This window comes from Lepisosteus oculatus, chromosome 14 (genome assembly GCF_040954835.1).
Source record: "Lepisosteus oculatus isolate fLepOcu1 chromosome 14, fLepOcu1.hap2, whole genome shotgun sequence".
NCBI classification, from domain to species: Eukaryota; Metazoa; Chordata; class Actinopteri; order Semionotiformes; family Lepisosteidae; genus Lepisosteus; species Lepisosteus oculatus.
The window spans coordinates 16,264,055-16,289,177 of NC_090709.1; the positions used below are offsets into that span (position 1 = coordinate 16,264,055).

The 25,123-nt window shown below is 38.8% G+C and overlaps 3 non-coding genes across 3 annotated transcripts; 1 reads left to right on the forward strand and 2 right to left on the reverse strand.

Moving 5' to 3' along the window:
• Nucleotides 1-7,916: 7,916 nt before the first annotated feature.
• trnan-guu (transfer RNA asparagine (anticodon GUU)) lies at nt 7,917-7,990 on the reverse strand. The gene has a single exon. It is a non-coding gene; the product is annotated as a tRNA-Asn (tRNA).
• A 1,609-nt stretch (nt 7,991-9,599) lies between these two features.
• On the reverse strand, nt 9,600-9,671 carry trnaw-cca (transfer RNA tryptophan (anticodon CCA)). The gene has a single exon. It is a non-coding gene; the product is annotated as a tRNA-Trp (tRNA).
• Nucleotides 9,672-16,438: 6,767 nt separating this feature from the next.
• Nucleotides 16,439-16,510, forward strand: trnaw-cca (transfer RNA tryptophan (anticodon CCA)). The gene has a single exon. It is a non-coding gene; the product is annotated as a tRNA-Trp (tRNA).
• The last annotated feature ends 8,613 nt before the right edge of the window (nt 16,511-25,123 follow it).

Sequence of the window (25,123 nt, forward strand, 5' to 3'; positions counted from 1 at the left end):
GATCAGTAAATCAGGGGACGACAAAACAGTTATTGCGCCCGGCTCCTCAATGGGCTTTGACGTGCTAATGCGTTGGTTTAACAGTCCGGGTGTGGCAATGTTTTTTTATTATTGTTATAGAGAAACATGATCAGATTTTCCCCGGTTCAGAAAAAAAGATCTGAAGTACTGTACTGTATACTAGTTTGTCACTCTTCTCATCCCCTCTTTGCTAAATGGCTTTTGAATCGAGTCACATGAAGACAGAGGTGAAACAGCCCTGTCGCAGTACACAAATATAATTATATCTTATTAATTTCTTGAGATACGTGATTCTTTTGATACAGTCTTTGCTGTGCTCTAGAGGATCCTTGTGATATTTCGAGCTCTTGGTGAATGATAAGTGTCGCAGTTTAAATCATTTTCGTAATTAGAAATTATGGAACGCTCTGTTAAAAGCAAGGGAGTTTTTATGTCCGCTGCAGTTTTTTTGCAACATGAATATAATTATATCGTTATTAATTTCTTGAGATACGCGATTCCATATTATATTCCCTTTTAATCAAATTCTAAAAGTATGCTTGTTGTCTCCGGTATCACGTTAGTTAAAGTCTTCGATGCTTAAAATGTTTAGGGAGAAATGGAATACTGGTGTGTATGTCTTCTTTAAAGTACCGAGACCAGCCATATACTGTATGTTTAAGTTCCAAAATTAATATCGTTTATGGACTTCACACGCGTTGCAATATGCTCCTATTCTTTTTATGCTCAGGCACTAAGATTTCCCTTCAGAGGTAAAATTCCATATAAATATTAAATACTACAATGGACACAGTAAAGACGTTTACTGTAAATCTTTCTACGACAGACCAACGGACCACGAGTGCCCCTGTCAGTCAACCAATCACATACCGCGGTACCCCGCGTCATCTTGTGTCACGATGCGCGACGCCGTAGCCAATTACCTCCAGTACGTGTCTGTACCGCGCACTTTGAATGGCTGCATCTGTAGATGAATATTTTTGGCACAGCTGTTACAACAAACAGGCAAATAAACTTTTTTTATTATTCCATTCGAGCTGTAGTTTTGAAAATGTTTTTTTCCATTCATTAAATAATACAAAACACAAACCCACCATAAACGTCTGACCATTGTTATTCCTGAATTATAAGCTCGTACCCACGTACTGCGAAATTCGTGCAAGAGTCACAGCTGGTAGGCAGTTCAACGAATATGATGCTTTTCAGGGGCCGAGTATTAGACACGTGTTATCGTGCGGAGCTTAGTCTTCCTCTAACGCAGTCTTTGCCTCGGACCACCCCTCTTGGCACATTAGCCCTTTAATTTTCGATTTTCTGTATAGAACACCGAATATCTTGAGGAAGTCTGTCAAGCAATGACTGCTGGATAATTGAGGTGAAAACATTGGTTCAAAATCAACATCCTCTGCTATTGCCGTTGATTCTTTGAGAGTTTCTTCAAGTTCTTCATTTGACCTTCAATATTGAGGGATATTGAGCATAATACCGTACTATTTGTAGCTTTCTTTTGATCGCCCGTTTTATTAAAATGCCAGCCTCTTTTACAATTATTTAGATGTTTGGCAAGGTGTAATAGCCCCCCTCGCATCCTCAGCTAAAATATTTCAAAAGTACAACAAAATTACATTATATTGAACAGCATTTATGTTAACATTTATATTCAAATTAAAGTAAATATACGAAAATATTAAAATACAACTTCGGCGATCTGTCGTTTTTGCTTGTCAAGTTCTCAAACAATTTTGCGTTGTATTTTAAATTACTTTAGCTGAAGATGCAACGGGAGCATAAGTGAATTCTCCCGCCACCCACTGGAACATATAATTCCATGGGTGAATACTAACTTTCTCGCAAGTTGCCAATATCGGAAATTATTGGAAATTCCCGGTAATGTTGACTCTGGTACTCAATTGTTTACTACTACAAATATCAAAATAGTTCAGGTTTTGCGGAACAATTAAATTTTTGCGGTGATGATGTTTACTATAGGAAGAAGTGCGTCCCTGGGTGGGATCAAAAAACCCACGTTGGGGTTAATAGCTAAACACGCTAACCGATTGCACCACAGAAATGCTTACACCTTGATTTTTTTCATTTACATACTTTTGGTGAACAAAAAAATTCACTCGCATTTCATCTTTCGCAAGCTATATGATTTAAAAAAAACAAGTTGTTCTTCAAAGGAAATGAATAAACGCATTAAACCAAATCAAGACCTCTTTGAGTGTCCCAAATTACATGTTCTGTAAAACAAGACAGGAAAAAAAGGTACCGCTGGAATTCGGATCCAGGATCTCCTCTTTATGAAATAGGTGTTTTAACCAGCTTTACCACAGCACCGGCAGAACACTATTCTTATACAGGTGGGTACCCACCCTCAAACCTTTGTTCTCCCGCTACTTTACCTTTGAATACTGCCCTGTCTCTCTCACACCTGAAGAAGGCTCCACGGCCGAAACGTTGTGTTCTCTTTCTTCTTTTTTTCAGCATGGAATAAACCTATTACCTATTCTTATACAGCCGCTTGGACACACCGCTCTGAGACATCTGAGGTCGATGTGCTGAGCCTGGTCGCCGAGCAAAATCATGCCCGGGGGGGGCAGCTTTCATGATGTGGTTGCCGAGTGGTTAAGGTGATGGACTGCTAATCCGTTGTGCTTTGTACGCGTGGGTTCGAATCCCATCCTTGTCGGTTTATGTCTTCGACTTGTGATCTGTTTCTAAGTTGTACTTGCTTTCTTTAGCTACTGTAGTAGAGCAGTAATATTTCTAGCATTGGCTGAACATGGCTTACAGCTGTTAGGAATCCCTGGTGGGAAGATACACGGATCCTGTGCAGACGCAGGCACGGGTGATAGATGAGGCAGGCGAACAAACCAAAACGAGAGGCAAGGTCGTAGTCAAAAGGCGAAAGGCAAGTCGTAATCCAGGAAGTTCTCCGGTAGCAGGCAGTCCGAGGCGAGAGGCGAGGTGCAAAGTCGAAAAGGCAGAAGGGGAATCCAAAATCCAGAATAAACGAGGTACGGGGAAAAACGCCAGGTAGAGCTCTCAAGGAGTAGACTCAATACCGAGCAGAGGGAAGCAGGTGAAGATGGTTTAAATAGCAGTGCGCACCGCACAGTGAGTGTGCGCAGGTGGTTTAACTCATACGGCGGTGTTTGTTAATAATCACCCGCTGCTGGGGCTGATTAGCTCGCTTACGCTTTGGTCTTGACTGCCTGGTGGTCGTGATAACAGCAGTAGCTGACAGATATAGTCTCTTAATATTTAGGTTAAATTTATGCTTTGTACTGCTTTCACCTGATATTAATAGTAGTCCTGATGAACGATTTAGGGACATGGCGCATCTTGAAAATGTTCTTGTTAATTTCAGTTTGGAAAAAATGCACTCACCAGAACCAGAAACTGGTCGTATCTGCAAAATGCGCAATGCAATAGCATGTCCTGTCTTGCTATGAGTCCTTATCTGTTACAGGAGGCGTTGTAGGACTTTTTAAGCTCAGAAAAAGCTATCAATTCATCTTACATTTCTACTCCATCAATATTAGCAATGTTATCTTTACTAAGCTCTAAATAAATGCAAATTTTAAAATACATTTTAAAATAAATGCTATTCCATATATTGTAACTTTTTGGTATTTAGAATTTTTATCTGAGGATGCAAGGGAAAGTATTATACAAATGTGAAAGAGGGTTGTATTTTAATACAATTTTCCATCAAAAGAAAACCAAAATCCGTATGATATTACCGTCAATATCCCTCGATACATTATTTTAAACCAGACATAATGAAAGACGTAGTAACTAGACACACCTACAAAACACATGAATAGTAGCGGCTCTGAACTCAATGTGGTGCTGGATGGGAATGCAATACAAACGCCAATGGCACAATGGATAATGTGTCTGATTACGGATCAGAAGACTGTAGGTTTGTACTCCTTCCTGGTTCGTGAAAAAGCTTTTAAACCACACTACTCAACACTGACATCGTAGGGTGTGCGGTCCTACACAACCTTACTATCGACTGGATGAGTCTTCTGTTCAATCTCCGATTCTTTCCGCACATTCCTGCTATTTCACCACCGTTATTGTAGGACAACAGCCACAGACACGAGAAGATACACTATTCCGAACAAATGTCTTAAAAAATCACGTTGACAATACGTTTTTTGTTTCTTTAAGGTAACCTAACTTTTGCCTGTAAAGTTCACATTATTTTCTGTAGCCGCAAATCCCCAATATTTCTGCTGTCTCCTGAGAAACACAAGCATGGAGTCAAATCATATTAAATAACACAACACATCTATTAATTTAATACCCAGATGTGACAGAACACATGTAAGACTTACACACAGCCTTTATTTTGCGATAGTGAATTTGCAGGTATCCTGGGGAGGGAAGAGAACTGATATTAAGGAAATACATATTTAAAGGGGATATACGTCTTAAATGTGTTTTGTCACATCTGGGTGTTAACTGAATATTTTTTTAGCATTATTTGTTGTGTTTTGACTCTATACTTGTGTTTCTCAGGAGACAGCAGAAATATTGATGTTTACATTTATATTCACATTCCCGTTGATATTGACTTAGGTACTCAACTATTTACTTGTAGTTTGACTCGTGTCAAAAGTTGAAAATCTCTGCAAACATCAAGATGGCTAAGGACGTGCAAAGAAACTCAATCACATTTAGAGAAGGTAATGTTTAGATCGGATTAATTCGAAGTGTGTCTCTGGGTGCGTTTGATCTACGAACGTTGTGTTTAACTGAAGCACACCCTGACTGAGTGTGCCATAGAAACTGACACATGTCGTATTTTTCTACATTCACAGATTTTTGGCTAAAGTAAAAAAAAATCGTTGTCATTTTCTTCCCAGCTGGCAGTAATTCTTTTGCACTGATAACAAAGATAAGCATTTTAGCTTTCGCAATGTGTGGAGTTCTTGAAAAACAAGTTGTGCCAAAAACGAAATAAACACCTCCATTAAACTTAATGCAGAAGCATGTTGTCTATAACAGTAAACGATGCAAGAAGACAGGAAGAAAGGCACCGCTGGGATTTAAACCCAGGATCTCGTGTTTATTAAAGAGGCGCTTTAACCATCTAAGCCACGACACCGGCAGAACTCTCTTCTTTTACTGCCACTTGGACACACCGCTCTGAGACACCTGCGTTTAGTAAGCACTGAGTCCGCCGGCTGAGCAAGCTGCCTCCTTTACACGGAACAGGAGCCCTGACCGTAAGAGAAATGAAGAGAAATGGCTTTTATCGGGCACTTTTCATGTCCAATGCACTTGACATCTCCCAAGGGGGACAGAGTTCATTAACGACACTTTTCCTTTCTTTCTTCTTTCTGTACACTTTGATGAAACAAAACGAGAAATCATGTAAGGGAAAATGTCTTTTTTCATGGAGAAAACATGCACCGGGAAATGTTGTGTTTAGAAGAAGTGAGTTAACATGAAAAGTGACCTAATTTACCAGAGCAAATGCTCACCAAGCAAGATCTGCTTTACTACTAGAGAGAAGTAGAGTGAAAGACGTGATCATTTCACGCCGCTGTGGAACGAAACGCTTTTGTCTTGGAATTCTAAATCAATTAGAAATTCAGAGCGACACATAAAGGCTTTGTCTGCTTAAAAGTGATGATTTTTTAAAACTAAAAAAAATGTAGAAAACATGTTTCTCACTTAGAAATTTAAGATGGGGGTGGGGTATTACTAGTAACGGCACTGAACTCACCATGGTGCAATTAATTTACGTGACGGGCTAGTGGTTTAATGGATAACGCGTCTGATTTCGGTTTATAAGATTGTCGATTCGACTTCTACCGGGGTTGTGTGATTCAAATCAGGCTCCTCAGAAATAGATGTCTGTTATGTAAATGAACCCCACCTGAAAGCAAACGTTGGGTCTGGGTTCCTTTCTTTCCTGCATGAAATAGCAAATCGTTACAAAAACAAAAACACCAACTAATGTCCAATAGTCCAATAGTTAGTCATTTAAGTAAACATGAATATACTGTAAGGTCTTGGTACATGGGAGTGGATTTCAACCACAATTAAAAGAAGGGCAAATTATAATTACAGGCTTCAGACACTTTTTCATACAAAAGTGACCAAACACTCCCTAACTTTCAGGTTTGCTTGAACCTGTAACAGAAAAGCGGTTTGAAACTTCCATTCTCTGATGTCACTGTCTCTAAAGTCGGACGTGATGTTTCGCGGATGTGCAGTGTGCCTTTTCTCTTGTCGTGTTCAAGATGAAATGCTGCATAAGCTCCTGACTGGGTGTTCTGTACTGTTCAGATTACCTAGGTGGTGTACAGCTAAAACCCAACTGCATGGTGTGAATTCCAGGTTTGGCACCAGCAGCACCTGCAAACACATCAGCTGACCTCGACATGATTTGAACACGCGACCTTCTGATCTGGAGTCAGACGCGCTACCGTTGCGACACGTGCTTTTAATTCACCCAAAGAGAAATATCAGCGTCCCTGAAAAAGATTGTTTTCATTCTCTCCTGTGAGGAGCGCCGCTCTTCCAACGAGGGTCTCTTCATCCCAGACCACAGATTATTCCTCCCGCCCGGCTCTCTCACGGAGAGCAGACACACTGTCTCCACTAATGTGTTTACTACATCTATAGATCTGACCCCCTACAGCCCCGATATTCCTGGACAGGATATTTACCACCAGCCTGGTGAACTTCTCATCTTGACCTCTCCCAGGAGGAGCACAATTAACACAGAATCCTCTCTCCATTTAGCAAATAACACAAAAAACTGTTTACCTGTCAAGACAGAAAACCAGGCTGCTCCAGGTGAGGCTTAAACTCACAACCTCGGCATGAGTCCACTGAATATGTCATTTTACATGGCCTGAACCAGGAAAGAGATTGGAAGTCAAGAAGTTATGGTTTTGTTTTAATACTTGCCTACTCTTTTAATTTTTCGGTCAAATCTTTTATTTGGGAGTACTTTAAATGGATGTTAATCTTTGTCCCAATGCACGATTCTGGGCCATGGTGTATCTTGAATAATGTTCTTATAGGCTTCAGTTTGGAAAAGTGCGGTCTTCAGAAGCTACTGAAACCGCTAATGGTTTCATAACACTTAATGCAAAAGCAACGTTCGGGTTTGAAAAATAATATTTCTTGCTATGAATACAAACACTGTTACAGGAGGCGTGTTAGGGCTATTTTAGCTTAGATCATCAATTCATCTTACATTTCTTCTCCATCTATATCAACAGCGTCATCGCTACTGAGCGCTAAAGGCAGGTCCTGGCAATACAATCTTCTTTAGAAAACATTTTTAAAACTATTTCCACTACCATACATAAAGTAAAAGATACCGATTGCACACAACTCATAAAATCTCTTTTCCAGGGACGTTGTAGCTAGATGCAAATTCCAATCGAAAATGTATCAGCTTTAAAATTTTCTTTTGGATCCACAGGACGATCAGCATGAGACTCAAAATATACCTGTGTTTGATTGTACAGCATAGATTGTACAGCATTTATGTTTACATTTATGTTACAATTAAGGTAAATATATCAAAATATCAACATCCAACTTCACAGTGCTAAGGTACTGTAACAGTGCTTGTCAAATTCTCAAACAAATCTGCGTTGTATTTCTAAACTCTTTTAGCAGAGGACGCAACAGGAGTATAAATGATATCTCCTGCAAGCCATTCAAAGATACTTTTCCAAGAGTGAATATGGATTTCTGGGGAGTTGCGGTGTTGATCACTATTGGACTTCCCCGGTCTCAAGTGTTGTTGTTGGACACGGGCAAAAGACTCGCATTTTCTGCAAATATAAAGAGGGTTAAGGTTTCAGCTTTAGCGGAGACAGTGTTTACATTGACAATAATAAGAAGATCGTCCCTGGGTGGGTTTAAACCACCAACCTTTCAGTTAACAGCCGAACGCGCTCACCAATTGCGCCACAGAGACTGATGAGAGAAGCTTTTCTCCATTCGCACCTTTCCGGTCAAAAAATAAACATTGCTTGCATTTTCTTGCCAGTTGGCAATATTCCTACTGCTCTGATAGCAAAGAATTACATTTCATTTTTCACAAGCTGTATGAATTTCTTGAAAAACAAGTTGTTGCAGAAAGGAAATAAATTCATGCTTTAAACTAAATCAAGCCCTATGTGGTTGTCCAAGATGGTAGTTTCTGCACAAAAAGACAGGAAGAAAGGCACAGCTGGGATGTGGAGCTAGGATCTCCAGTCAACGAGACAGGTACTTAAACCAACTCAGCTACGGTGCCGGCAGAATTCTCCTCTTTTATAGCCGCTTGGACACACCGCTCTGAGCCATCTGCATTCAGTAAGCCCTGAGTCTGCTGGCTGAGCAAGCTGCCTCCTTTACACGGAACAGGAGTCCTGACCGTAAGAGAAATGAAGAGAAATGGCTTTTATTGGGCACTTTTCATGTCCAATGCGCTTGACATCTTCCAAGGAGGACAGAGTTCATTAACGACACTTTTCCTTTCTTTCTTCTTTCTGTTCACTTTGATGAAACAAAACGAGAAATCATGTAAGGAAAAATGTCTTTTTTCATGGAGAAAACATGCACCGGGAAATGTTGTGTTTAGAAGAAGTGAGTTAACATGAAAAATGACCTAAGTTACTGGAGCAAATGCTCACCTAGCAAGATCTGCTTTACCACTAGAGAGAAGTAGAGTGAAAGACGTGATCATTTCACGCCGTTGTGGAACGAAACGCTTTTGTCTTGGAATTCTAAATCAATTAGAAATTCAGAGCGACACATAAAGGCTTTGTCTGCTTAAAAGTGATGATTTTTTAAAACTAAAAAAAAAATGTAGAAAACACGTTTCTCACTTAGAAATTTAAGATGGGGGTGGGGTATTACTAGTAGCGGAACTGAACTCACCATGGTGCAATTAATTTACGTGATGGGCTAGTGGTTTAATGGATAACGCGTCTGATTTCGGTTTATAAGATTGTCGATTCGACTTCTACCGGGGTTTTGTGATTCAAATCAGGCTCCTCAGAAATAGATGTACGTTATGTAAATGAACCGCACCTGAAAGCAAACGTTGGGTCTGGGTTCCTTTCTTTCCTGCATGAAATAGCAAATCGTTACAAAAAAAAAACACCAACTAATGTCCAATAGTCCAAAAGTTAGTCATTTAAGTAAACATGAATATACTGTAAGGTCTTGGTACATGGGAGTGGATTTCAACCACAATTAAAAAAGGGCAAATTATAATTACAGGCTTCAGACACTTTGTCATACAAAAGTGACCAAACACTCCCTAACTTTCAGGTTTGCTTGAACCTGTAACAAAAAAGCAGTCTGAAACTTCCATTCTCTGATGTTACTGTCTCTAAAGCCAGACGTGATGTTTCACAGATGTGCAGTGTACCTTTTCTCTTGTCGTGTTCAAGATGACCTGCTGCATAAGCTCCTATCTGGGTGTTCTGTACTGCACTGTTATTTCATTCAGATTACCTATGTGGTGTACAGAGAAAACCTGACTGCATGGTATAATTTCCAGGTTCAGCACCAGCAGCACCTGCAAACACACCAGCTGACCTCGATGTGATTTGAACACACAACCTTCTGATCTGGAGTCAGACGCGCTACCGTTGCGCCACGCGGTCACTCGTGACAAGTCCTTTTAATTCCCCCAAAGAGAATAACAGTAATGCTAGACTAACTAGTATTAAAACTAATAATACTACTGTTAATTCTCTAACAGTAACACTATAATTATAAATAATATTTACATGAATATTAACATTAAAACTAAAACTATCAGTAGCGCTATCATCATTAATACTCACATGAACACTAGCATTAAAACAACCAGTTGTACTCTCATTAATATTGATATGAATACACTAGTATTAGTATTTGTTGCTACCCATGACGTTACATCGCTCTTTGTGATGAACGAGATACACCTAGACGCGCACAGTGACGTGGCGCCTGTCCCCGTGGTTACCATACTTATGATTTATAAACACGGGAAAAAATACATGTAAACTGTTACTTACAGTGCCTTGCGAAAGTATTCGGCCCTCTTGAACTTTTTAACCTTTTGCCACATTTCAGGCTTCAAACATAAAGATATAAATTTTTTATTTTATGTGAAGAATCACCAACAAGTGGGACACAATTGTGAAGTGGAACGAAATCTATTGGATTTTTGAAACTTTTTTAACTAATAAAAAAATGAAAAGTGGGGCGTGCAAAATTATTCGGCCCCCTTGCGTTAATACTTTGTAGAGCCACCTTTTGCTGCGATTACAGCTGCAAGTCGCTTGGGGTATGTCTCTATCAGTTTTGCACATCGAGAGACTGAAATTCTTGCCCATTCTTCCTTGCAAAACAGCTCGAGCTCAGTGAGGTTGGATGGAGAGCGTTTGTGAACAGCAGTTTTCAGCTCTTTCCACAGATTCTCGATTGGATTCAGGTCTGGACTTTGACTTGGCCATTCAAACACCTGGATACGTTTATTTGTGAACCATTCCTTTGTAGATTTTGCTGTATGTTTGGGATCATTGTCTTGTTGGAAGATAAATCTCCGTCCCAGTTTCAGGTCTTTTGCAGACTCCAACAGGTTTTCATTCAGAATGGTCCTGTATTTGGCTGCATCCATCTTCCCCTCAATTTTAACCATCTTCCCTGTCCCTGCTGAAGAAAAGCAGGCCCAAACCATGATGCTGCCACCACCATGTTTGACAGTGGGGATGGTGTATTGAGGGTGATGAGCTGTGTTGCTTTTACGCCAAACATATCGTTTTGCATTGTGGCCAAAAAGTTCGATTTTGGTTTCATCTGACCAGAGCACCTTCTTCCACATGTTTGGGGTGTCTCCCAGGTGGCTTGTGGCAAACTTTAGACGAGACTTTTTATGGATATCTTTGAGAAATGGCTTTCTTCTTGCCACTCTTCCATAAAGGCCAGATTTGTGCAGTGTAAGACTGATTGTTGTCCTATGGACAGACTCTCCCACCTCAGCTGTAGTTCTCTGCAGTTCATCCAGAGTGATCATGGGCCTCTTGGCTGCATCTCTAATCAGTCTTCTCCTTGTCTGAGCTGAAAGTTTAGAGGGACGGCCAGGTCTTGGTAGATTTGCAGTGGTCTGATACTCCTTCCATTTCAAGATGATCGCTTGCACAGTGCTCCTTGGGATGTTTGAAGCTTGGGAAATCTTTTTGTATCCAAATCCGGCTTTAAACTTCTCCACAACAGTATTACGGACCTGCCTGGTGTGTTCCTTGGTCTTCATGATGCTCTCTGCGCTTTCAACAGAACCTTGAGACTATCACAGAGCAGGTGCATTTATACAGAGACTTGATTACACACAGGTGGATTCTATTTATCACCATCAGTCATTTAGGAAAACATTGGATCATTCAGAGATCCTCGCTGAACTTCTGGAGTGAGTTTGCTGCACTGAAAGTAAAGGGGCCGAATAATTTTGCACGCCCCACTTTTCATTTTTTTATTAGTTAAAAAAGTTTCAAAAATCCAATAGATTTCGTTCCACTTCACAATTGTGTCCCACTTGTTGGTGATTCTTCACATAAAATAAAAAATTTATATCTTTATGTTTGAAGCTTGAAATGTGGCAAAAGGTTGAAAAGTTCAAGGGGGCCGAATACTTTCGCAAGGCACTGTACATACATTTATCAACTTGGAATATATTTTTTTAGCTCTAGGATACAGTTACCTAAATAATAATAAGAATAATCATTGTTTAATTTCGGTTTGAACATTTTTTACACTAAACACACTGTGGTAATTGATCGATACAGTCTTTATTGACTGTTTTCTAGATATTTAAAACAGGATCAAAAACAGAAAAAGAACCAGTACTCACCAATCGGTGAAGTTAATCGTTTATTCTACGGTTTTTCAATTGAATTAATTGGTTTTCGATAGATAAATGATCAATAACTCTCCTCCGTGCGCACCCTCCCGCGGTCTTGCTCTCTGATCCAGGTGCTCAGGCTGGTGTCTGTGACATTACAGCGCTCTTTCTAACAGAGCAGAGCGCGTCTCCGCTGGAGGAGACTCCTGTCCGGAGCCTGGGGGGCTTTTCTTACAGATATAACATCCCCCCCAAAAAAGAATACACCGGGCTGTGAAGAGAAGCAAATCATAACAGTTGTAAAAGGAGAGTGACAAACCAAGGAATGAAATTCATTAAACAGGAAAAAAAATAGTTTACTTCGCAGATGAATGTGTTACAAGGCGTACCTGTGTGGAGCAGTAGAGAACGAGTACAAGTCCCTGTAATAAGTGCATTTAAATGTTTTAAACGAATCATCAGAGTATAGAAGCCAGGAGGATCAGGAACCTGATCCTGGAGGTTAAAATGTGTATCCTGGTTTTATTTCCAGCCTGCTCTCAGTTCCATAGGTAGTCTGATTATTTAAATTAAATGTATAACTGTTACAATAATTCATCTAATTGTAAATTTATAAGACTGTGAGACACCTGTGAGAGACATATGAGAGCTGGTGATTCCCTGGGCTGGTGTGGAATCACACACAGACAGGTCTTCTTCTGTGTGATCTGAGTCCCACTGCTGAGAGCTACAGACTGGTCAACTGGTCACTACTGTAGACACGGTCATTGGCCCATCGGCTACTAATAATCAATATACAGTGTACTGACCAGAGTGTCACTACTTGTGTTTATTACATTAAAAGATAATTCCACACTCACGTGTGTTAGAAAACATTTATAAAACATGTTTGGAGATTGACATACAGTAAAGAAAGTAATACTGAAGGGCTGGAGGTCCTGGAAAGGGTTAATAGAAGCTTCTTGCTTCTGACCTGGAACAGAGTCCACAGCTGACAGATCAGTGAGTCTTGAGCCCAGTTCACAGAGAGGAGAACCAGGAGCTCTTCTCTGTCTCTAAGTGGCTGTGAGGAAGGAGAAAATGGGGAGATGTGACCTGAGTCCAGGCTGTTCCAGGATTGTCTGAATGTCCTCTGGTTCTGGATTGACGGATAAAAAGAAGTATGGAGCTTCTGTCCGATTGTCTCTGAGCTGTGAATCAGACTGAGAAGAGAATAATGATTTATTATTCTGCCTCTGATAATTTTTCTCTTTGCCAAGTGGTGTTACATCCCCTTCAGAAACTCTGCACAGACTGTCAGAGTGAGAGAAAAGTAGAGAGATGGACAGATAAGAGCACACGCGGTGAGAGATACATATGTCTTGATTTACTTTGAACCAAGTGTTCATTTCCTTTGTGGAACAAGTTGTTTCTGAACTTCAAGAAATTCATACAACTTCTGAAAGATAAAATATAAGTCTTGCTAATCAGGACAGAAGAAATACCGCAAGAAAATATCAGTGATTTTTCTCCTTTTAACGAAAAGTGGAGAAAAACAACGGCAGTGCATCTCCGTCATCTTAATTTAGCTTAATACAAGTATTCACTTCCTTTTCTGTGGATTACAGACTGCGAAAGATGAAATAAAGTTATTGGTTATTCATGGTCAGTGCAGAAGATATACTGCCGGCTGGCAGGAAAATGTCAGTATTTTATAATTCTTTAATTACAAACGTGTGAATGGCAAAAAGCAACGGGAGTGTGTCTCTCTGCAGCTATTAAATGAAGGGCTGGTGGTTCAAACCCACTAAGGGACGAGCTTCAGACTGTTCCGCTGTAACCATAACCTCTGCTAAAACTTGATGGGATTTCTTCGCAAGCCCTCCTGAAATTTGCAGGAAATATGGATTTTACTCGTGTGGAACTACAAGTAAACAATTAAGTACCTGTCAATGTCCAAGAAAACCATTTTCACATGTGGAATTTTATCTTCAACTGGCTGTCAGGAGAATTCATTTATACACCCGTTGTATCCTTAGCAAAAATATTTTAAAATTAGAACACAGATTTGTTGGAGAATTTGACAATCCTTGACAATCATTATTAAATGAGCATTATACAATTGTGTGTTGATATTTTGTATATGTACCTTAATTGTAATAAAATTAAACATAATTGCTTTGATATGGATGTTCATTTGAAGGATTTGAGGAAACTATCAAGGATCTCAGAACAACCAAAGATACATTTGGGCATCTGCTATTGGTAAAGATTAAAGAGTACTGTAAGTGTGAAGCTTGCACACACACGAGAGAAAAATCAGTTTTAATGTACTTCATTAAACTGATGGTGTGCTTATCAATCGTGCATAAAATGTACATAGCTGAGGATGGTTTCAATCAGTCGATTTCTGGATTAAGGGCCCAGCACGGTTCCGCTGCACCACTCTGCTAACAGATGTCTTAGTGTGATTCAACACAACTACTCTATCTTTGCTTTCTAAAAGTGTGCCCGAGATGGAAAAGTCTAAATGGTAAACGCAGACGTCACTTTGAGCACTTGGTCTTTTATAGTACAAATCATCACACGCTGCCTTACATGGCGTGTCTTCAAGATCGTTGTGAACCAAACCTTCTGCCAAACTGAATCTTTCGTCGTTAATTCCCAAATCTTCAATGAGAATCAGTGAAACGAAAACCAAGCCCATGTACACACTCGCGTCCTAGCGTGAAAGAAAAATGATGTAAGCATTTGAGAAATAACGAGAGTAGTCTGAACATCTCCAGCCTGTCAACTGCTCTACAAAGAGATCGCTCCCTCTACACCCACTTTATAACGCTGAAAATGATTCAGGAAGCACAGCAAAGTTCTAGAACCAGCGAATGCATCTGCATACATAAAATGTCAATTTTTCAAAAGTAAAATCTTCAGCTTTGAAAGATTGTCATCTAAATATTTTCGTTTTTCTCTTTTTTACATAACACGCTTTCGAGAAACAAACTGTCTTGTAATGAAGGCTGCATTAGAAAATGTGTATCTAGCTTTGTTAAATTAAAATCGGCACATCCCAGTGGACAAAAGATGTAGAATATATGGCTATTAAACGCATACTTTAGACATATAAATGTGCTCTGTAACTGGTCTAGAATGAAATTCAAATATACATATATCATTATACGTCAATTAGACATCTATGATTATATGTTTATTATACATAAATGGCTGGAGTTATATTATACGGATAAATTTAGAGGACTAATATACATATATAGTTAAAGGCCTATTATACATCAAATAAATATTTTATAGGTGTAGAAACTAGTAAATAAAGCCAATGATTTGTTTTAGAAATGTATTCTTAAAATATACAATTATTCACACCTGAAAAATATGTAGTTCAAATTATACATTATATACAATATTGTAATCAACAAATGGCTAATCATCATAAAAACACAACTAGTAAACTTCAGTTACAAATTCTAGTAACATGGCAATATATATAGTAATGACAAATAAACTAATCACATGATCCCGCTAAAATTTAACTCAAAACCACATTTCGATTCAAATATAAATTTTAACATTTACAACTTCTATATTTCCACGAAAATATAATTAATGCAGCACAAACGCTACTTTCTAAAAAAGACAGAATGAAACTGTTTGTTTTTGTGTTTCATGGTGATCCTCCTCTCGATACTAATGAAATGTTTAATATGATCCCTCGAGAAACAAAAAGGAGTCCATTTCCGCCTGGAATGATTGATGCCCCGTGGTACACTACGAGTTGCGTAAGGCTCTGTAACGCGCAGATGAGAAACTAACCTCTGCTTCTTCATTATATACACAGAGAGCTATATATGCGAGCTTACTGCCTCCTACGGGCTCTGTATTTGTTAGCGGTACAAGACCGGACGTGGAGAAATGAAGTGAGGAGGGTGTGTACATTAAAAGGCTCATATCGTCCCTGGAAGGGCTCAAACCACCACCCTTTTGGTTAACAACCAAACCACAAAGACGCATGTACAGCTTAACACTTCTCGGTCTCAGTGAAAGTGATACTCCGTAAAATTTCCAGAGATTCATTTATTTTAAAGGAAAATCACCAACAGCGGCCGAGATCTACTGGAGATTTTTCATTCTATACTGCGATTTATGAAGGGTACCCTGTGAAAATACGAGTTTTGACGAGACGGGATGGACATATAAGGTCAAAAAGCTTGGGGAATTGAACTTTAAGGTGAAGACTGCGGGTTCAGTAGCAGCAGAACCTGATCAGTATCAGTTGACTCCGATATACTTTGAAAATGAACTTGGGGATTTAGAGTCAGACGTGCTACCGTTGCACCTTGGGGTACTTAATTTAAAAAAATAGAAAAAACAATCAGTGTTCCTGGATCTGTAATTGAGAACAACACCTGCACAAGAGCTGCGCAGGAAGAATAAAATGTGGTCTGGGAAGAAGAGACTCTCTTTGGAAGAGCTGCGCTCTTCATAGGAGATTTTTTTTTTTTTTTGTGAAGCTGATTTGTCTCCTTTGGGGAATTCAAAGGTATGGACAGCCGTGACTTCGTGGCGCAACGGTAGCGCGTCTGACTCCAGATCAGAAGGCTGCGTGTTCAAATCACGTCGAGGTCAGCTGTTACTTTTTCAGGTTCTGCTGGTCCTGAACACGGAATTCACACAATGCAGTTGAGTTCTATCTGTACACCACATAGATAATCTAAACAAAATAGAGCAGTACAGGACACGCAGTGTGGAGCTCACACAGGCTTACAGTCCCCAGCATTGGAGTGAGGAGGAAAAAAAGAACTTTGTTTTTTTTTTAAGAGAAAAGGCACAGTTCACATCTGCTTAACATCACGTCCAACTTTAGAGACAGCTACATCAGATAATGGAATCACAGAAGTTTCAGATAACTTTTTTTTTTAATACAGGTTCAAGCAAACCTGAAAGTTAATGAGTTTCCGGACACTTTTGTTTTATTAAAAAGTGTCTGAAGCCTGAAAATGTAATTTGAAAAAAAAAAAAACCGCTGTTGGACATTAGCAGGTGCTTTTTGTAACGATTTGCTATTTCATGCTGGAAAACAAAGGAAACAGACCCAACGTTTGCTTTCAGGTGCGGTTCATTACATAATATACATCTATTACTGAGGAGCTATAATAAAATTTACACGAGCCAGGTAGAAGTCGAACCTATAATCTTATGATCCGAAATCAGACGCGTTGTTTATTAAACCGCTGGCATTTCACATGACTTGAATTTCCCCATAGTGTGCTCAGCGCCTCTACTAGTAATGCACCGCTCCGTCTAAAATTTCAAAGTGAGAAACATGTGTTTTCTGATTTTTTATGAGTTTTAAAATATAATCTCTTTAAATCAGACAAGGGGTTTATGTTTCGCACTGAAATTCCGATTGACTGAGAATTCAAAGAAAGACTGTTTTCTTCCACAACACCGTATAATTATCACATCCACCAGACTCCCCAACCTCTCCAGACCTTGCTGGGTGAGCAATTGCTCTGATAAATTAGGTCACGTATCATGTTAAATCATTTCTTCTCAACACAACATTTCCTGGTGCACGTTTTCTCTATGAAAAAAAAAAGACATTTTTCCCTTGCACGATTTCTCGTTTTTTATCAAAGCGTACAGAAATAAAAAAGAAGAAGAAATAGTGTCGCAAAAGAACTCTGTCGCCCTTGGGAGATGTCAAACGCATTGGACATGAAAATGCCAGATAAAAGCCAGTTCTCTTCGTTTCTCAGTGTCGGGGCTGCTATGTAAAAGAGGCAATTTGCTCTGAGCGCAGGTTCAGCGCTTACTGAACGCAGATGTCTCAGAGCGGTGTGTCCAAGTGGCTGTAAAAGGTGATGGTTGTCCTGTCACCGTAGCCTAGTTGGATAAAGCGCTTCTCTATTAACCAAAAGAACCGAGATTCAAATCCCAGCCGTGTCTTTCTTCCTATCTTGTAGTACAGAACGTATCATTTCGGGCAATCACAAAGGGCTTAATTTCGTTAAATGCAGGTGTTCATTTTCTTTCTGGAAAACTTTTTTTCCGTTTTTGATGAAATTCACACAGCTTGCGAAAAATGAAATTCAATTCTTGGTTATCAGTGCAGAAGAAATATTACCGGCTGGCAAAATAAACGGTAAGATTATTATTTTTTAACCGAAAACTTGTGATTCGATAGAAGAATCCGCCAGTCAGTCTCTGTGGCGCAATCGGTTAGCGCGTTCGGCTGTTAACTGTAAGGTTGGTGGTTCGAGTCCACCCAGCGATGGGATTCTTCTGCAATGTAAATGTTGTCTGAAATCAATTGGATTTCTCGGCGAAACCATAACCATTTTAATATTTGCAGGAAATGCGAGTGTTTAACACGTGTCAGGGTCACCGGGAAATGTCCAATAATGCCCAACATTGCAACTCCCCAGAAAACCATATTCACTCAAAAAAAATTATCGTTGAATCTTCATTTATACTCCAGTTGAATCCTCTGCTGAAATATTTTAAAAATACAATGCAGGTTTGTTTGAGAACTTGACAAGCATTGTTACGATAGCACTGTGCAGTTGGATTTTGATATTTTGACATATTTACCTTAATTTTAAACATAAATACTATACAGTCTATTGTAATTTTAAAATAAGTTAGCCGAGGATGCAAAGGGGTGAAAGGGAAAGGTCAGAAGGTATAGTAAAAACAAGGTTAGGATTGGTGGAGGTGGTAGGGGTGTTGATGGTTTTTCTCTGTAGAGGATGATTGAGTTTTTTATCCTTCTCTGAAGTGAGAAATTGGAAGAGTTGGGAGTTGAGGGATCTGATGAGGTTAGTTATAAAAGGAAGTTGATGTGGAGCTGTTAGCCGTAAAACTTCCTAACGTCTTTAAACTGCAGTAAGCAAAGATAAAGGAAATTATCTTTGCTTACTGCCCTGTCTTTCTCACACCTGAAGAAGGCTCTACGGCCAACACGTTATGTTTCCTTTCTTCTCTTTTCAGCATGGAATAATCCTTTACTTTTTCCTTTGCAGCCTACGCATGCTGACACAGCTACCCACCTGATATATAACATTCCTATAATCACAACTATGAATGTCCAATGTGGGTATTTTTTCCATTATTATTTATTTTGGCATTGAAGCATATTTTATGTAATACAGAAGTGTCATAATCACTGAAAAACATATTTTTTCATTTAGAAAGAATTAAAAAAATATAAATCACTATGAATTACATTTAGCCTGTTCTGATCTAGGTTTTCTATATACTTTAACATGCCATGTTCAGAATGTTACAACGCAGAAATGCAACAGTGAAGTTTTGTCATTACAAATGTTTGTGGTGAGTGATTTTGTCTCTCTTACCTTAGTGTCAGTGTTTTGGTAATGAGGAAGGAGGGAAAAAGTAATTCAGCAGAAGGGGTGCTATTTTGTTGACAATAAATCCTCACATGCCATGTTCAGAGGGTCATATTAAAAAAAGGTACAGTAAATTTTCTTATAGTTCATGATTTTCATAATTTGTTACATTGTGTCTCACACCTTTGTGTCAGAATTCTGAGATGTTTTTTTTTTAAACAGGGGCCATCGCAATACAACAGAAAGAGCAATTAGCTTTTCCCTATGAATTCTCTCATGCCATATTCAGAAGGTCATATCTTAAAAATGGTACAGCAACATTTCCTGAAGTTCAGGATTTTGAGAGTCTGTTACATTGTGTCTCACACCTCATTGGCAGAATTGTGAGACAATTTTATAATCAGGAGGGAGGGTCATAGCAATACGCAGAAAGTGTCATCACCCTTTGCTCATCCTCCGTTAACCATATATTCTCATATGCCATGTTCTAAATGTCCCATTGTAAACTGCTATAATAACATTTCTTGCAAAATGCAAGATTTTAAGACTTTGAGAATTCACGTTTTGCCTTTGTCTTATTTACTTGTTGTCTAACATGCCAGTTTGTGTTATTGTGAGTTTTGAAAATTGGTTTTCGATTTTCTGAAATGTGTTTCATACGAAAATGCAATTTGGATAATCATTACTTACATATTCCCCTTTACTGAGGATATGTGCAGTAATCCACTCGGATTAGTATTTTTAAAAATGACTATAGAGAGCCATCTAAAGGCGAAAGGCGGCATAACATCACAGCAGCAGCACTGGAACGAAAAACGCGAATAAGAAGCTGGCGAATAAGCAGCCAACTTCAGCCTCGTTAATACAATAGGATTGGGTGAGGTAGAAAAATATTTCTTCCTCTGAATCCTAACATTTTTGTAGGTGTTCTAGGACTTCTCGTTTCAGATAAAGCTGCCAATACATCACTTATTTCTACTCCATCAATATCAGCAGTGTTATCAGTACTGAGCCCTAAGTGTGGGTCCTGTCATCATAGAAAAACTTGAACGTATCAACTGCATTCACCTGAAAAAATCTGATAAAATTGAAAAATACATCGGAAACAAATTTACACTGTTTTTTTCAGATCCAGAAGAGACTCATCATGAGACTCAAAACAGACCTGTTTTTAATTCTTTCCAGGAGGAAAGATTATTCAGATGCAAACATGGGTCCAAAATCAATGTACTCACCTATCTGTGTTGCTTCTTCAAATCCTTCAACTGAACGTCGGTATTAAGGGATGATATCATACAAATTTTGGTTTTCTTTTAAAGCACTTTTTAAAAAAAATATGAGCCTCTATTATAGTTGTCTTGGATGTTTCGCAAGGTATAATAGACCCCCTTGTGCCCTCTGCTAAAATATTATAAAATACAACAATCTTTATATATATATAGAACAGCATTTATGGTTACATCTATATTAAAATTAAGATAAATATACAAAAGTATTGAAATACAAATGTACAGTCCTAACATAATCATGCTGTCCAACTGTCTTTTTTGCTTTTCAAGTTCTCCAACAAATCTGTATTGTAATTTTAAATATTTTAACTAAGGGTGCAACGAGAGTATAAATGAATTCTCCCGCCAGCCATTTGAAGGTCAAAGTCCATGGCTGAATATGATTCCCTTGAATGCTGGCCATGACTGGTCATTCCCAGTGATAATGACTAATGTACTCACTTGTTTACTTGTTGTAGTTTGACACACAAAACAACTGCATTTCCTGCAAATATCAAGTGGGTTAAGGTTTTACTAAGGAATCCAATTAAGTAGAATAATGAGAAATGGGCTCGAACCACTAACCTTTCAATTAACAGCTCCCAGAGACTCACGTGCAACCCTTTTCTCCATTTGCAAGCTTTTGGTAAAAAAAAAAAAGACTTTATTCTTGCCGGCCTGTAATATTTGTTTTGCACTGATAAGCAAGATCTGTGTTTCATCTTTCGCAAGCTGTATGAATTTCATGAAAAGCAAGTTGTTCTAGAAAGAAAATGAAAACTTGCATTTAACAAAATCAAGCCGCACGTGATCATCCATAGTGATACATTCTATAAGACAAGACAGGAAGAGAGGCACCACTGGGATTTGAACTCAAGATTTCCTGTTTAATAGGAAAACGCATTAACTAAATCAGCCAAAGTGCTGTCAGAGTATTAACATCATGTCTGATGTCAGTGATTGCAGCTGACGAGGAGGATCGCTGGAGGACAGTTCACTGTGAACAAGTCAGCCTGCATAATGAGGGGAAGAGACCAGCCTCTGTGATGCACTATAGAGTTACACTAACCTTCTGCCCTACTGTTCTCTGCTGCATTCTACCCTAGCAGATAAATATTGGTTTCCATGCGTGTAAGGTTTCTTTTTTTTGTCAAATATTTTCAAGCATATTTTTGCTGTTGAAAATAAGTTGTTTGTGGTTTTGAGTGTTGTGTTCCTCTTCCTTTAGTGTCACCCAAAGTGATACATTGTGCTTCGGCAATTCTTCGGGCTATAGTGTTTAGAGGAGTTCAGTTGAATTAGTTTGCATAGATAAAGTATTTATTTTCCTTTTAATCCTTTAAAGCATATTACATTGTCAATACATTGTATCTTTCTTCCTACTAATTGTCATCATTTTTTTTCTGGCTTGATCTCGTAATCAGATATTTCAGAATCTTCCTTAAAAACTAGTAAAAGAAGTGGGACACATTCATGCACACTAAAAAATATGAAAGGGTAGCAGGACACAGTAACCACAAAACATCTTGTAGATTATGAATGTGCCTAAAATATTTCAGTACTTTAGAGGGTTCTGCCATTTTAGATGTTGTACTGTGCCTGTCTGATTTATCAAACGTGTCATTTAAATCTCACATCATTTCTATATCAGTCTCAGGGCCTTGCAGTAAAGATTGCAATTCATCCCAAAATGCCAAGTTTCCCACTGTTGATACGTACAAAGAAATTAATGTACATTTTCCCCCAAAATCAACCAATTTAAAAATCAAATGCATCCCTCCTCATCTGCAGTTGGAGAGAATAATGTCAGAATAAATACAGGTTTAAAAGTCAGGAGCATTGATAGTCCTATTTAAAAATTTTGCTAAAATGCTCACAATATATTAAAAAGTTCTATAAAATGCAAAAATAATTAAAACATATTAAAACAAGGTAAAAAGAAATGATACAGTTATAAAGATCAGGAATTATCAATTTGAAGTTACAAACCACTTACAATATGCCAAAAATGGCAAGAATATGTAAAACAGGTGTATATTTTTTAAAAAAACAAGTTAAAATAAATACTAAATACTTTTAAAATTCAGGAATGTGATTGGTCAGATGCTTACGATGAGTGTTGTTGGTGTTTCGTGTGATTTAGCGAATTGAAAAAATATTCCATTTAAAAACGGCAGTAGCTCGTATGAAAAAAATAGTTCGTAAGTATCTTTGTTGTAACAGCTGCGCCAGAACTAGTGTATTCATATTCAGCAGAAAAATACCTGAACTTGACTGGTTTATATTCAGTTATGTGCATTGGGAACAAAAGGGAGACTTACTGTACGTGGATTTTATTAGGTTTTAGGAATCAGAAAATGTATTTTTACACGTTTATGCCTACGAGCAAAAATAACTTCCTGCTTTCAGCACTTTTATTGTTTCTGCTTGTAACCTCGAACAGAGAAACCCAGTACTGACTCTGGGATTTAAGAGGCATGTATGAAGACAGTAAAGGTGAGTTTGTTGTTTTTTTTCCCCCGCTGAAGAGTATGAAGGCGGTGTGACGAGTCTGGAGGGAGGAGACGCGCATTCCGCACGGGGAGCGCAGAGCAATGAGTTTCACCTGCAGCTCGCCGAGTCCTGTCCTATATAACCGCTGAGCCCGGACACACAGAGTCTCCAGCCAGTGTTGGAGACGCACTATGTTAATAGTTTTTTTTAAGAAGAAGTCGGTGTTCTTTCGCTATTATTAGTATTATAATTGTTATTATTATTATTGAATTATTTGAGTTAGTGGTTACTGTGCTAGACCGGCGCGAATACCGCTTCTGTTTCTTTTCTCTGCTCAAACACTGCTGGGCAAAGCTTAAATTAAAACCCTTTTTCTGAAACATTGAGTGTGAGGGGTAACAGGTGGAGGTAGTCCGTATCGAGGTCACCGGGGGAGGTACTCCTGTCTCCCCAGGTGACACTTTTTATATTTGAGATAACGTTTGTTTGAAACCGCTCTACAAATTTTCTCACATGCACGTATTCTCCAATATCACCACAACAAAACCATAAAGTTTGTTTCCACAGACATGACACTACTATGCAATAAACCAATAAATTAATGAACTAGCAGAATCCCAATAAAAACACCTGGCCAGCCCAGCGTGTCAGTATCAGTTTCTTATCAGTGCTCCTTTTTTTCCACACCAGAAGTTAACTGAGGTTTTGTTTTCATTGCATAACAGCAGATAAAGGCTCTCTAGCAGTGTCTAAAGGTTTTTATAGCAATTGCAATGGTTTTTATTCTTATTTTCATGATTTTGTATTAATTTATTAATGTCATTCCAGGTCCAGTCTTCACAAAACATGATGTAGAATTTTTTCTAATTGATCAATTTGTCCCAGATTTTTATCCAATCTAGTAGTTACCTAGAACAAGGTTTTCAAATCATTCCCAGGCCCTTGACATGCATATAGTTGAAAAATATGACCTCTGAAGACCAAAAAAACATGTTCACCAGCTGTTTTTTTTTCATATGTTTGTCTGCTGAGTGGGCACATTAAGAAATTTGACTATTCACACTCAAAGCCAAGGGGGCTAGCTTCAATTTAAGACCTGAACCAGGCTCCTGCTATGTTCTGCTGCAGAGATATAACAAATGTTTAAGGGGGAGGAAATTCCAGGCAGACATTGTCTAAATATGTCAATGTTGTTAAGTGTTTGAAGCCCAAATAAAGGGCTGTTTTGGATGAAAGCAGTAGATTGGGTCTGATCAAGCTCGTTACTGACCTCACTCACGCAAACTCCATACACGGTATTCGGGACTACGTGCGGTAAAGAGAAGAGTGCCCCCTTCTGATATATCAAGAATACACATAACTATGGAAGCCCGTCTCACCAGGGAGTGAAAAAAACCGTGCTATGGTATCTCATATTTGCAACTTCGAAATTATCCCCATTTAACTGTCTGCCCTTCTCTTATTGTAAGGGATTTGGTTTCTAGGGCTTGTACCCCTGCCACTCCCACCCTAGTTCATGCCTCACTGTATAGGCTCGAACCCAGGTCTTGCCCACTAAGCTAAAGACCTTTGAGTAAAAAAAGAATTGTACCAGAATTGTTTTGGATAGATTTGTGAAATGTTATTGTTAAATACATAACTCACCAGAGCTGTTTTTTAAACAAAATAAATAAAAAAGCAATAGGGCTGGAGTTTATAGACTGTGATTCAAATACGAGAGTAGGAGAGGAGGGGACTAGTTCAGGAGCACAACCGGCCCTCCCCTGCCCAATTCCACAGCAGGCTCTGTTGTACCCCAATGTGGAGTTCAGCTATTGATCACTCAGCTGAGAGATGAGCCCTGGGAATATGGGGCAAATACAGGAGATACACATGACTCGAGAGAGAGTTTTTATCCCTAAGGGATAACTTGTTTTACAATGGCAGACAATATAATGAAACAAAACCTCTGTTCTGCTGCTCCAGGCTGGTTCCACTGGGAACAAGTGGATCTAGGAGCTCATGAACAGCAATTGGCCCAGAGGGCAAAAGATGTAGAATATAAGTCTATTAAACGAATACCTTAGACGTATAAATGTGGTCCGTAATTTGTCTAGAATGAAATTCTAATATACGTATATTGTTAT